Here is a 10,705-nt window from a genome sequence, read left to right as displayed (position 1 = left end):
TTTGGGTCTGGAGACTGTTCATTTATCTTACGTTATACCTTGATTTTGGTGCCCAATTGTTCTTAGTTTGGCTCAGGGGAAGGGCACATCTAAAGCAGTTTTGATAAATAGCAGAGGAAGGAAAGGGAATGAAAGTTTTTAGGGAGTATCAAATATGTTTTAAGGAACAGCCATTTAGGGAGCTGAGGGAAAATTATATCATACTGCCACATCATTACCCAAACCCAAGGTTGCACACTGAAACACCCTATAGTCTGCTAGAGCTGGTCATGCAAGGGTTAAATAATTATGTCACCTGTCCCTCAGGTCTCTGATGTCTGGAACTCCATTCTGAGAATTTCTTGGTCAATGATCACCACTATGTTTGTGTGAGGGAGCTGTAGTTACCCATTCCCAACACCACCCCAGGAATGATGCTTATAGTCCAGCTCCCTCCCAATATAAGACTTATCTATAGCTAGACATGGTCAGAAAGGTGGTCATTCCACTCCAAACCAATTTCTTTCACAATAATGATGATGATGACTACCTATTAAATAATATTTTAAAGTTTACAAGTTTAGACTACTTACATAGTGTGTTTATGTTTGTGTGTATGTATATATGTAAATAAAAGTACATACATATGTATATATGTATGTATATACATACAAACATACATACACACATATATTCCCTTTTGATACTTAAAATAATCCTGTCTGGTAAATGCTATTCTCTTATCCTTTTTACAAATAAGGAAACTGAGGCTGAAGCAGAGTTAGTGACTTATTTAAGGTCACATACTTTGTAAGTGTCTGAGGCAGGATTTAAATACATAACTTTCAATTCCAGCACTCTATTCGCTCTGCACCCACTCCTAAGTAGATTTATGTAAATACCATTCAAATTGCCATAGCATCAAAGTCATTCTTCCTTTCATTTAAGCCATCAGATGTTTACTTCATGTCATTTCCAGAGGATGTGATGATGGGAGACAAAGGGCCCATGTGGAAGATCATTTGCCTGAATCTATTGCCAAGGGGAGAATATTGGGGCATAAGCTTTGGTGGGCAGGGAATCTCAAAACAAAAAGAACAAATCCAGAAAGAAGCTGCACCCAAATCCCCTTGAAACATCTAATACCAAAGTTCCCTTCCTTCAGTACCCATCCTACTTTCCCCCTTCTCTATCCTAAACCTAGCTTCCTCACCTGGAAGGTAGAAAGGACCAGGAATGCATCTCACAGCCAGTGAAGGGAATCTAAATGTCAAACATAGAAAAAAATGCTTGATAAGTAACCATTGGGCTATGTGGGTGGGATCAAATCCTTGTAAAAGGTTCAGGGAAAGGGAAGGATACAGATTTAGGGTGAAAGAAAAGGTCAGAAAATTGTTTCAAAACAATCCTTTGACCAGTAAGCCTCCTTGGTAGTTCAAAGGACTTGCCTTTCAAACAAGGGCTGATTCTTTGAGGATAGTGCCTATTTAATGGGCTTTGGTGTGAGTTGATCTCTGGGGCATCTATTATGCTCTAGAGGATTCTTTCTCATTATGGTAGATCTGGTACCACATGTTTCTTTTCAGAAGGACTCTCAAGTGGTAACAAGGGAGAAATTTTGTATAGCTAATTTAAAGTTCTAGTTCCAGCCCCAAGCTCTGAATATCTCCTCTCCTTTCTTCCCCATCTCTTCTGTGTCCCCTTAGGTGTATGGATGGGTGGCTACTTGACTACCTGTGTTGCCTACTAAATATTTACTATGATAACAGAAATCTATTTATCAGTTAATGAAAATGTGTACATTTCAGACCATGGATTACAAAGTTTGTTTGCCTGAGAAGAAAATGTATACAAATATGTTGATTGAATATGTATTGAATAGAAATATTGATTGATGTAATTTTATGATCTCATCACTTTGGTGACATTTGGGTATTTTAAACCATGAATTATTATTAGAATGATTCAAAGTCAACTCCTCAGAAGTCAAATATTTCAGCTGAAACTTTGTATTCTGTCTACAACATCTCTCATGATGGTTGTCAAACCTCTATTTGAAGATCTGGAATGGTAGAGAACTCACTGCCTCCTGAGGCAGCTCATTCTATTTTTGATCAACCACAATTGTGAAGAAGTGTTTTTTCCTGATTCCATGTGAATTTTTTATTCTAAACTTTAAAAACCCAAAATTAAAATGTGCATTTCCCTAGCCACAATTGAGCAAAGAAAAGTGGATTGTGCATGGCTTTGTGAATTTCTATTATGTATAGTATGCTTTTGTTTAAAAATATATAATATATTCAACTTGTGGCTTTCAAAATTCTCCTTATCTTTAATTCTTTCTGTCATTTCTTTTGTGTATTTAAAAATATTTTGATGTCATTTCCTGTATTGGCTTCTCTGCATAAATATAGGCTTTTATGCCATGCCTCAGTTTGTTCCTAACTCTGACACGTCTTCCTGTCCATTCTCCTTTCTATATTTCGGCTAAAGGGCTAAGGTGTGCTAAGGGCCACTATAATAACTGTTCTTAGTCTTTTCATAATTTAAGAGGCTCCTCTCTATCCTTATACCATCCTTTTGACACTTAATGTATTGTCAGTTGTCAATGTCACTTCTGAATGATGGTGCCCATATGCAAACGGTGCTGGTTTGGTTTACTCCTGGTGGGCCTACTATTTTGTTCACTCTGGGAGCCATAATTCTTATTTATGCTTAAAGGGTAATTTCTATGACTCTTCACACCCTTCATGAACCTAATTTTAGGGTCACCAGGAGATGTGCCTCAATTTACCAAGGTCTAGGTAAAGTTCAAAGGGAAAATAGAGCTGTCTAGCATCTTCCCAGATGTGTAGACTGTGGTCTTAGAGAAATTGAAGGAGGGAGTGAATAGAAGGTTCCGGTTTTCAAGCCTTTTAAACTGAGGTCATCATAGAAGGACTATCAGAGTAGATGTCTAAAAGCTGGCAGTGCACCTTCATAGGAAAGACATCCCATGGTCCTTCATTTACCCAAAGCAGCCAGTGAAAATCATGGTAAACTAAAAATAAATAAATAAATTTAAAAAAAATATTGTTTTCTTTTCTCCCCAGTTGTCAGTTTTCATTATATTCTTAGTTCACTTGATATTTGTGCAAAAGCTTTTAAATTTTTTGTAATTGAAATGATCTAATTTATCTTTTTTGATTATCTATACATCTTGTCTGGTTAAGCACTCTTCCTATACCTGCTGCTATTCTGATGACATGCTTTTCATTTTTTATGGTGTAATCTTTAACAATTAGGTCATATATCTATTTTGATCTTACTGTGTTAAGTACACATTGATGCTAGTTTCAACTTAATTTCTGCCACATTGCTTTCCAGTTTCCCCAGAAATTCCTGTCAAATAAGGAAGTTTTTTTTTGCAAAGTAATTTATATTCTGTGGTTAATTTCTATGTAATTTGGCTTAATTATTTTTGATGTCTGGTGAACTTTTATATCTTTTTAACTAAAAGAAGTGGTTTTGATGATAATAAATTCATAATATAATATGAGGTTGGCAAGGACTATTCTTCCTTCATTCCTCATTTTATCCATTCCCCCTTGTTTCAGACCTTATGCTACTCCACATAACTTTTATTATCATTTTGCCTAATTCTCAGTGCATGATATAATTGGAAAACACTAAACCTATAAATTAATTTAACTAGTTTCATTTCTTTTAATTATAATGAAATGACCCAACCATGAACATTTAATGTGTCCAATCATTTAAATGTATTTCATTAATGTGTATTAGAATTTGGTTCACATAAATTTTAAGTGTATTTAGGTAGGTTGACTCTCAAATATGTTGTGCATTTTGGAGTGATTTTGCATGGAATGTCCCTTTTAAGTATTTTTCCTAGATTCAGTAATTACTAAATATAAATGCTATTGGTTTTTGTGATTTATTTTGAATATTGATTTTTTATTGAGGTTCTTAATTGTCTTTTAAATTTTCTTTATTGACTCTATGAGATTTTCCAAGTAACTCTCTGAAGTAGGGATAGTTTTGCCTCTTTGCCTAAGTTTATACCTTTAATGTCTTTCTCTTGTCTTAATGATTCTGTAAGCATACCCAGATTAGTATGCAAGGAAATTATCCTTGCCTCATTTCTTTATTTCTTTGAAAACTTTTAGAGTTTCTCCATTGCCAATAATTTTAGCTCTTGGTTTTAAAATCTACTTGTCATATCAATAGATATCTCCTCCATATTTGTGCTTTTTAAAGTAAAAAGTATTGTTCTTTACTGCACTTATTGATATAATAGTCTGGTCTGATGGTGTTTTTGTTCTTAGTATGATTAAGTTAATTGTTCTCATAATTTAAATCATCCTTGCATCTCTCATATAAATCCAACTTCTTCATAATTAATAATATTTTGGCAGTTTAGTAGGGAATTAGCCAGTGTGATCTCAGTCTTGGGAGAAAAACAGGGGTCTATGTGGATGTTTGGTGAACCTGCTTCTGGATAAACTCTGAAGTGGAGAGTAGGGCAGTCCATCATGCATCCTTGAAGCAGGCTCTCAAAGCATCCATATGGTTGCTTGCATTAGACAAAGTGTACTGTGCATGATCCTGAAGAGTGGGCCCTCTCATTGGCCAGTGAGCCAATGATTCATTACATTCTACCCGCTGTTTGAAAATTTCATCATCCTTGGCAAATCAGCCCTGGTGAATTATTTATGTTTATATCCCCAAGGAGGCATTAACATTATCTTTTCATCCACTTTTCCAGTGCTATACAGGAAGAGCCTCTGATGATTTTTATAATTCAATTTTATTTTGTTTTCACTTCCAAATTCCCCATTTCACTTCCATTCCCCATTCTTCCCCCATCTATTGATAAGGCAGGAAGTACAAGAGTAATTACAAAAATGTAGTCATATAAAGCAAATTTCCACATTAGCCTTGTTCCCAGAAAAACAAGGGAAAGAAAGAGAATACATGTATATATATTATATATGTGTATATATATGTAAAAATAAATAAATTTGCTCTCTAAGTCTATAAGTTCTCTATCTGGAGGTGGATAATATTTCCCCCATCTATTGATATGATAGGCAATTTCTTTCATGTTCCACTCATTTACTTATGATATACTTTACGCCTAAATCATGCACTTTTTTTGAGGTTATCTTTGTTATCTTTGCATACTCTGAGATTTTGGACTATGCTTGGTTTCTACCGGACTACTTTTCATTTATCTCAACTCTTTTGGTCAAATAGTGAGTTCTTGCCCTAACAGCTGGAATCTGCATTTATCAAACACTACACTGCTGTGCTCATTTGCTTCTGTATATTTTGTACCTAATCCTCCATTTCCTAGAGCATCCCTTCTTCTTGTTCCTTAATTTTATTATTTTGTTATTTTGATATTCTATTTCCCCCAGTTACATGTAAAACAATTTTAATATTCTTTTTTCAAATTTTGAGCTCCAAATTTTCTCCCTCTCACCCTTCTTGCCTTTCTTCCCCTCCCCCATTGAGAAGGCAAGCAATTCAACATAGGGCATAGATGTGCATTCATACAAAACATATTTGCATGTAAGACATGCTATGAAAGAAAACACAGACAAAAGCCCCGCCCAAAAAAAATAAAGGAAAAAAGTGTGCTTTGATCTGCATTTGGATGCCATCAGTTCTTGCTCTGGAGATGGATAGCATTTTTTCATCATAAATCCCTCAGAAGTGTCTTGGATCATTGTGTTGCTGAGAAGAGCTAAGTTATTCACAGCTGATCATCACACAATATTGCTGTTATTGTATGCCATGTTCTGTTCATTTCACTTTGCATCAGTTCATGTAAGTCTTTCCAGATTTTTTTGAGAGCATCCTGCTCATCATTTCCCATAATGTAATAATATTTCATCACATTCATACATAATAACTTGTTCAGTCTTTCCCCAATTGATAGACATCCCCTCAGTTTCTAATTCTTTGTCACCTGTAGCAGCAACTTTGATTTGAAGATCTTTCCCACCAATTAATAGGCCATGTGACCTGTTTACATCACAGGAAGCCTAAGTTACATGGTGGGAGGAGCTTCCTGACAGGAAAAGGAAGTTATATCACAGAAAATGCTGAGACAGAGAGAGAGAAAGATGTTGTGGCTGCTGGTGGCTGCTGGTGGCTGCTGATGGCTGCCCTCGTGATTGTTAGAACTGAACAAGCTGACTTAGCTGTACTGTGAATTTGTTTTGGGGAAGACCCCAGCAGGGGGTTGGAGAGGTTTTAGGATGACGAGTTTCCAGGCTGTGATATGGTGTTTTAAGTTCCTTGCTGTTGTGATAAAATGGGCTGACTAGCTGTGGGGGCTGAACATTTCATTATGGGATGTGATTTTCTGGTGTCTGAATAAATGGTTTACTTCTTCTACCTTCTATGTGAAGAGTCTTGTATGCTTTGTGATACAGAACTACGTAGTCATTTTGACAATTATCATCTGCATTCTTATTATTGCCTTACTGTTTCGCCACCACATAAAGAACTGCTGTAAATATTTTTGTACACATAGGTTCTTTTCACTTTTATTTTTTATCTCTTAGGGACATAGCTCTAGTAGTGGTATTGCTTGGTCAAAGGGGACGCATGGTTTTATAGGTCTTTGGATATATTTCCAAATTGCTCTATAGAATGGTTGAATCAGTATACAACTTCATCAAGAGTGCATTATTTACTTAATTTTCCAACATCCCCTCCAACTTTTGTCATTTTCCCTTTCTGTTATATTAGCCAATCTGATCGATGTAGAATAGTAGCAAAGAGTTGTCTTAATTTGCATTTCTCTACTCGATAGTAATTTAGAACATTTTTTCATATGACTATAGATAGCTTTAATTTCTTCATCTGAGAACTGCCTGTTCATATCTTTTGAACATTTAATAATTGAGGACTGGCTCTTATTTCTATAAATTTGAATCAATTTTCTATATATTTGAGAAATGAGGTCTTTATCAGAGAAAGTTGGTGTGAATTTATTTTTGCAATAATGATTGCTAACTATGTATATCTCTCCATTTTATTTTCTCCTTATTTATCCTACTGTCTCTGTCCTTTCACCCTGTCCATTATCAAAAGTGTTTTGCTTCTGACTTTTACCTCTCCCAATCTACCCTCCCTTCTATCAGTCCCCCCTTTTCTCATCCTCTTCCCCTCCTACTTTCCTTTATATCAAGATAGATGTCTATACCCAACTAAGTGTGTATGTTATCCCCTCTTTGAGCCAATTCCAATTAGAGTAAGGTTCACAAGCTCCCCTCCACGTTCCCCATCTTCCTCTCCTCTGTAAAATCTCCTTTGTGCCTCTCCCTTTTCCCTTCTCCCATCATATTCTTCTTTCTCAGCATTTAATTTTATTTTTTAGACAGTAGTTCCATCACATTCAACTCACCCCTGTGCCTCCTATCTATTGCTCCTTTTTTTTAAAAAAAGTATTTTTAATTTATTAATTAAACAAGCTTTTTCATAAAAGTATAATAAAAAGATAATTGCACATGAAACTGTAAATCTATTATGTACAACTTGCTATTCCTTTTAAATATATACTAAAGTTATCATGTAAGTTTTTTCCTCTTTTCTTCCCCCCGATGGCTACCATCAGACACAAATACATATATATATACATATATATATATATATATATATATATATATATATATATACACATAGATGTGTGTGTATGCATATATATACATACCTGTATATGAGAAATTATTCTATATATGATTTTCTTTATCAGTTCTTTCTCTGGATGCAGATATCATCTTTCATCATATGTCTTTTATAGTTATTTTGGTAATTGTCAAAATAACTAATTCACTCCAAGTCATTCTTAAAACAACATAGCCTTTACTGTATACAATGTTCCCTTGGTTCTGCTCATTTCACTCTTCATTATTTTGTATCTTTCCATGTTTTTCTAAAATCATTAAGTTCACCGTTTCTTATAGCACAGTAGTATTCCATCACAATCATATACCACCACTTGTTCAGCCATTCCCCAATTGATGGACATTCCTGCCATTTTCAATTCTTTACCACCACAAAGAGAACTCCTTTAAACATTTTATAATGTATGGATTATTTTCCTTTTTTGTTGGGATTTGGGTGGGGGTGGGACGCCGCTTAGGGCTGGGTGGAGGGTGGGGCAGGGACTACAGCTTTCCGGGTATAACGCTTTTCCGGGTATATCGCTGGGCGGTGCCGGCTTAGGATGAAGCCCGTCCATATAAGGCAATGTTATAGCTCTCGCCACTGGATTGGCTGCAATAGGTTATATAATGTACGGGGATAGGGGAAGAGAGTCGAGTGGAGTCGAGCAGTCGCCGTGGAAGATGTACGAATAAAGACCGTGAGCGAGATCCTCTGGCGTTCTGTCTGGTGAATTCCGGTCTGGGTGGAGGCCAGGCCGGCCGGTGACGACCGAAGGCTCGGTGTAGGAGCAGAAGAGGTCCCCCGGGGAGGGACTGCCCGCGACCCCGGCCCAGGAAGAGGCCTAGGGGGAACGCGGCAGGTTGGCGCCCGAACAGGGACCGGCCTAGGACGGCTGGACCGTTGCAGAGTTCCGGAAGAGCCCCGGTGATAGGGGGGACTAGCCCGACTAGGGCGGACCAGACAGCTTCTCCGTGCAGGTAACGGGGGAAAGGCCCGGAGATGGGGCAAGCGCGCAGCCTCCCTTTGCTGCGGCCAGAGGATCGGGACTTATTAACTTTACAGGTCAGAACTGCTTTGTCTAAACGGGGGTTGTCCGCCTCCACGGAGCAGCTAAAGCGGCTCGTGGAAAAGTTGCTGGTGGTGGCTCCGTGGCTCATACACTCGGGGTTTCAGCCGGACCGTTTTCCGGTCTTACAGCAGCAAATGCTGTCTTATCAAAAACAGTGCCCGGGTTTTCTTCTTCCGGAGGACTTTGGCTTGATGGCCGCCATTAAGGGGTTGCTCGACCCCAGGCCTCCTCCCGACACCAGCACGGCAGAGACTCAGACGGAGACCCGGCCGCTCGGTGGGGGCCCGGGAGGGGAGACTGATCTGACTGAGGTGGTGGTAACTGGGCCAAGGCCCGCGGCCTCTGCTCCCCCGTTGTACCCTTGGGAGGATATGCAGGAGGCGGGAAATGAGCGGCCTCAGGCGGAACATACAGGACAATGGCCCCTTTTAGAGACGAAAAGACTAGTCTCGGAGAACTGCTACCACGCTTCAGGCGCAGTTCGACTTTTTGGAGCGGTGGGCGCACCCAGCAAAGATGGCGCCGGTTTCCGGCCGAGGGAGGAGTCGCGGGCGATTCCCTCCTGCGGGGAAGGGGAGGCGCGAGGGAGGGGTGGTGTGCCAGAGGGCCGCCCACTGCCCCGCCCTCCAGAACAGGAACGCAGATCTACTTCCTCTTTTCCCCACTCTGACGGCGAAAGCGAAAGCCACTATGAGCGGCTCAGCCCGGGGGATAGATCAGGCGGGTACCTTCCTCTGATACCTCGCGCGATCCGCGAAGCTATGCGGTCCGGAGAGGTGGTGGACTCAGAAATCTCTGAGGCATTTCCATTATTTCTGGATAATGGTACCCGAGTTTTTCAGCCCCTGCCGCTGAAGACCATTAGGGAATTTAAGCAGGCGGTGCAGGAGAATGGCCCCGCTTCCCCGTTGGCACAGCGCCTTCTTTCTAATATGACTGTCTCCACAGTCTGGACCCCGCGTGATTTCGATGACCTCGCGTTGGGGGTCCTGAGCCCTGTGGACTACACGGCGTTCCAGGCTATCAAAGAATCGGAGGCTAGAGCGCTCCAAGCGCGCACCGAGGGGCCCCCGGGGCGGGTAGACCTGTTGTTGGGCCGGGGACAATACAGTGATCCCCGGGTACAGGCCACTTTTAGTAACAAGGAGCTGGAGGATGTGCGGGTAGTGCATCAACAGGCATGGCAAAGGCTGGGGCGTACCTCTGCAGGAACCCCAGCTGGCCTGGCCGATATGCGCCAGAAGCCAGGGGAGAGCGCACTTGAGTTTGCCACGCGAGTGCGGAGATACGTGGACAGCACGTTTGCAGGGCCGGGCCGGGAACTCATCATTAAGCAGATCCTCCGAGAGGGGTTCCGGGGGGAGGCGAAGACAGCTCTGGCGGCCTTGCCCCCCGACGCCACCCCGGACCAAATGATAGAAAAGGTGATGTCCCTCGCTCCTCCCTGTCCCATGGAAGTCTTGGCGACGGCCATAGAACGGGACCGGAGGGATCGCTTGAAAGAGGAGGCCGCGAGAAATGACGCCCTGGTAGAGGCTTTGAACCGCCTCGCGGTCTCCCGGGACTCCGGATCCGACCGTCGGTGCTTTAAATGTGGTCAGCTGGGTCACTTTCGGGCCCAGTGTCCACAAAGCTGCGGGTCGGGACGAGGCACCCCAAATTGCTTCCGCTGCGGAAAGCCTGGCCATATGGCGAAATTTTGCCGCTCCGACCAAAGGAACCCCACCCAGGAGTCGGGAAACGAGCACGGGGGGCCGAGAAAGCGGGCAACTCGCCCCCCCCGGGTCCAGTCCTTACGGCCCGAGACTCAACCACCCTTCCCTCTTGGGGGGCAATAAAAATCCCGGTCCAAGGGCCAGCAGGAGTGCTCCTGGCCACGGGGAACCCTTTTCAGTCTCGCTATACCGTTCCCACCCAGGTGCTGGCCCCCGGTGACCCGTTACTGGTAGTTAACCCACACCCTATTCTAGTTGA

The sequence above is a fragment of the Trichosurus vulpecula genome, chromosome 3 (assembly GCF_011100635.1).
Source record: "Trichosurus vulpecula isolate mTriVul1 chromosome 3, mTriVul1.pri, whole genome shotgun sequence".
Taxonomy (NCBI): Eukaryota; Metazoa; Chordata; class Mammalia; order Diprotodontia; family Phalangeridae; genus Trichosurus; species Trichosurus vulpecula.
The sequence above is the reverse complement of the archived record's forward strand: the minus strand, read 5'-3'. Positions refer to the sequence as shown.